Source organism: Danio rerio, chromosome 23 (genome assembly GCF_049306965.1).
Source record: "Danio rerio strain Tuebingen ecotype United States chromosome 23, GRCz12tu, whole genome shotgun sequence".
Taxonomy (NCBI): domain Eukaryota; kingdom Metazoa; phylum Chordata; class Actinopteri; order Cypriniformes; family Danionidae; genus Danio; species Danio rerio.
This window is the reverse complement of record NC_133198.1, coordinates 10,260,092-10,264,941: the sequence shown is the minus strand read 5'-3', so window position 1 is coordinate 10,264,941 and position 4,850 is coordinate 10,260,092.

Sequence of the window (4,850 nt, the reverse complement as noted above, 5' to 3'; positions counted from 1 at the left end):
AATAAAAAAATTAATACTCATTTTATTTTGGAAAAACAGGTTTTGTGTGTGTGTTACAAAACAGTGTTTTTTTTATAATTGTGTAAACAAGCAAAAATGATTTGATATTTTTGTGCATTACTTCTTCTTAATGGACAATTTTGCCTCTTTTCCTGTCTAAAATCAATGCAATTATACTGTAATTCCCATTATGATGCTTAAAATATGCTAAATACATAAGAAATATTGACAGTATGTCATCACCAGGTAAACTTATATTTTTTCCCTTAAGCTGAATTTACTCAAACAATCTTTTCCAAAAAAAAAAAAAAAACATTTAAAATTCTGATTCACAAATTTGATTTTAATGTGGAATATTATAGCGTAAATATTACGGTGACATTGTGAAATATTAATGGAGTAAGAAGTACAGTAAATCACCTGCTCTAATTATAATATTATTATTTGCTGACAGCGACATCTTCTGGTTGTAGATAGCATTATAAGTCTTCAAGGAGACAAATGTCCTTTTATCGCGGAAAACTTTGACTCCAGTGTGTGTTTGTCCTGTAAATTCAGCTTAAGTAAAAGCCATCTTAGGAAGGTTTGCTGTAACTACATGGTGTGTGTGTGTGTGTGTGTGTGTGTGTGTGTGTGTGTGTGTGTGTGTGTGTGTGTGTGTGTGTGTGTGTGTGTGTGTGTGTGTGTGTGTGTGTGTGTGTGTGTGTGTGTGTAGAAATCTGTAGGTTTTTACCCAATCATTCAGTCTATTTATTCACTTGTGCAAATGTGTGTACATTTATATTTATTCAGTTTTTAAATTAATTTGAGTAATATTATTGAAAATTATTAAAATGTTAATTTGGTTTACCAACAATACCGTTTGTAAAGTAATATTTTCTGTACTTTAGTATATATATTATATAAGAGAGTTTCTTTGTTTACTAAATAAGTGGATCTAATTTGGTTTGCATTGTAAACATTAAATAAAAATTAAAAACGGATCATATTTTCAGGGGCGGATTTAATCAATAAGCAAGGTAAGCGGCCAATTAGGGCACTTCAATAAATACATAGAAGTATAAATGATACATATAAATTATATATAACATTGTTTTCTGTCATATTTTGTACGATGAGGTTCTCTCACCTTCATCATGGACCAGTCCAGCAGTCAAATAAGTAAAGATTTATTTTTAAAAATATAATTATTCATTATTTTTTAATGAAGTACATTGAGTACATTTTTTGTGCCGTATTGATACTTTTACTCCACTACTTTCCTTTAATCTGCAGTCACTACTTTATTATTTTTTATCTATGGGTATTGGAAAAATCAGTCCTGTGATTCCTGTCCAATCAAATTACACACAAGGTAAATCGCCTCATAATGAACTACCTCAAGACATGGACACTTATTAATTGCAGCAAACTATTTGAAAGCATTAAAAGTGTCCAAGAAGATGTCCAAAATATTTACACGAATGGACCCAGATACTGTTTTCGATACACTGATGAAAAGATGATGGACGTTTACTGTACGATGACCGAAATGGTCTTAAACACCCAGCAGGCAAAGTACGTCAACATGATGTCAGATTGACGTTGTACCCCAACGTCATGGACGTTGCATTTTATTTGGAAATGAACATGCTTTCCAAATAATGGTTGGGAACTCAAAGTCAGGCCAGTATCAATATCCAACGTCCAACCTCAAATCAACCAAATATCAATGTGTAATGATGTTACAGCTTGACGTTGTGTTGATGTTACCACTTTGACGTCTATCAGACATTGGATTTTAGTTGCCATGCCTGATGAATAAATGTCAGTATTTGACATCAATAAGTTGGTTTAAGATGTTGGCTGGACGTTGGATTTTGGTCACTTTCTAACAACCTAAAATCAACCAAATATCAATGTCATTTGACATCATTATTAAACATTAAGATAACGTTGTCTTTAGACGCTGGCTGAATGTTGAATTTTGGTCTCCTGATGTCACAACCTAACTCTAACCTAATATTAACATCTTATGACATTGTGTGCCTGCTGGGCAAATGCACTACATAATGTTACGCTTACACACATCCACAAATTACATGTAAACGCATCAGCTTCTTGAGTACTTTTGAAAGGGCTACTTTTTACTCATGAGTAATATTTACAACAGATACTTTTACTCTACTTAAACTACATTTTTAGGCAGGTAATGGCACTTTTACTTGAGGATGATTTTTCAGTACTCTTTACACCTGTTTACATGTTATTATTAATTTGCATTAAGATAAAATGTAGAAAAGGAAATCAAATAATATAAGTAAAAACAGCAAAATAACAATAAAAAAGTACAACATTTTTGAACTTCAGGCCCCATGGCTGGTAGTGTTTAGCGCCCCCAAAATCACTAAATCCGCCCCTGCATGTTTTATTTACTGTATTAAGTTTTGGGGCGGCAGGGTGGCGAGCACTGTCGCCTCACAGCAAGAAGGTTGCTGGTTCAAGTCCCTGCTGAACCACTTGGCATTTCTGTTTTGAGTTTGCATGTTCTTCCTATGTTTGCATGAGGTTCCTAAAACATATGCTGGAATAGTTGGCGGGTCATTCTGTTGTGGCGACCTCTGAATAGAGACTAAGCCAAATGAAAATGAATAAATGAATAAATATTATGTATTTAGTTACTATACTCCCAAAGTCATACCACAAGAAATAGCAAAACATTTAGCAGATTCTGTCCTGCTTATGTCATGATGACCACATGTCCCCACAGGTTTTAGCAATACAGTCAATTTTGAGTTTAGAGGGACACTTTTTCAGTCCCCATGAGTAAAATAGCTTATCAATCACACAGAAATAAAGGTTTTAGCAGATTGTCTCCAGTGAGGGTTTGGCTTAGAGGTAGGATTGGGATGGGGTGTAGAAAATACAGTCAGCACAGTACATTGGATAAATCTAGTACAAGTGTATGTGTGTGTTAAAATAACTGCAATTTAAGCTTTGGGTCTTTATATCACCTCTTAATGTTTGCACAGTAACTGTCCAACAAATTGTCACCTTGGAATTATAAGTGTCTATCTGCATTCTGAATGATTTTGAGATATTGAGCTTCAAAGTTTTTGCATTCCATAGCAAACAGTATGTGTGTAACACTTGTTTTTCAAATAAAAAGTCTTAAAATGTAAACAACTTATAAAAAACATCCCATAATGTAAATAAGTTGTCATTTAATAAATACTCAATTTTGACAAAAATGTCAGATATAACCTTATAAATCTAAGGTGACGAACATGCACCATCAGACAGTGACTTTCAAAGCAAATGGAAAGGCTCAGATATGATCAAATAAATAAGCTGTGTTTGTGGAAAAGTGTGAGGCCTTGATGTTGGTTTACTTTGAAGGTGTGGAGGAGGTGCCCGCAGATTGGCTGCGTGTGACTGATGCCCACTGTGAGGTGCTGCGGGATTGGCCGATCGTCCCTGTGATGCTGGATGAGAGGTGTGGCACCACTGGGTGTGTTTTCAACAGTGTGTTTGTGAGCTCTTTCTTTGGCACACACACTGTGAACTCCCACCGCACGGAGCGACAGACACACCCACTCAAACAAACACCTACCGAACACACCCTCCATCTGTGGGTGCACACAAAACACAGCTCTGTGGAGCGAACACACACACACACACACACACACACACACACACACACACACACACACACACTGGTAAAAACAAGTCATGTTTAAAATCATGGATAGTTGTATATAAGCTGTAATTGTGGTACTTCACAAATGAATAAACTGATTTATTGTTTCCCACGCTTTTTGGATTACCTCACAGTTTTACGCATCATTGCACTGATAGTTAGCCCAAACATGACCTTTGACCCTGTCACCTCCTTTATTAGCTGAAGCTGAACGAGGCTTTTAGTTTACACAGGTTTAAAATGGCAATGACACTTGAGCTAATAAAAATGCATCTAAAATAAATAATACAGATCGAAAGATCCAAACCAACCAAATATCGGTTACATATTTAATATTTAAATGTTTTATTTTAACTACCAAAATACAAAATACACACAACAAACAAACCTATAGAGGCTACATTGTTTACCAAGTATTTTTTTTACATTGTTTTATTAGCAAACTAATCTTTTAAAAACCAAATTATTATAAAATAATAATTTAACAACAAATAACTAGCAAAGGAAAGGCAAAACAAACCAATAAAAAGAGGGTACATTGTTTACCAAGCATTTATTACATTGTTTTATAAACAAACTAATCTTTTAAACAACAAATTACTATAAAATAATAATCTAACAACAAACTAGCACAGAAAACACCAAACAAACCTGTTAATATGTGACTACATTGTTTACCAACCATTTGTTTTACAAGAAAATCTAATGTTTTAAACACAAAATTACTATAAAATAATAGTTTAACAAAATATAACTAGCAAACAAAACATGTTGGTTAAATTGCTTTACAAAACAAACTGAACATTGTTGTTAAAATGATGATAACAATAGAAATCTAACATTGAATTGAACAATCAAAATAAATTTCTGTTTTATAAGCAACAAACAGGCTACAAAACAAATGATGCACTTTTTATTAAATGATGCATTTTATTAAACAAAACACTAATTACAAACATTAAGTTTTAAGAAAAATAAATATTTTACTTAAACCATCAAGTGAATACATTTTATAACAAAGGCATATGTTTTTGTTTACATTTTTATATGGCACTAACAATCAAATGTGTTTTATTATTTTCGGTTTCCAGCAAACAGACAGACAAGCAGCATCTAAATTATTAAAAAGCGAAGAATCTTTGAAAATCACTGGTGGGGTGAATAAACATGG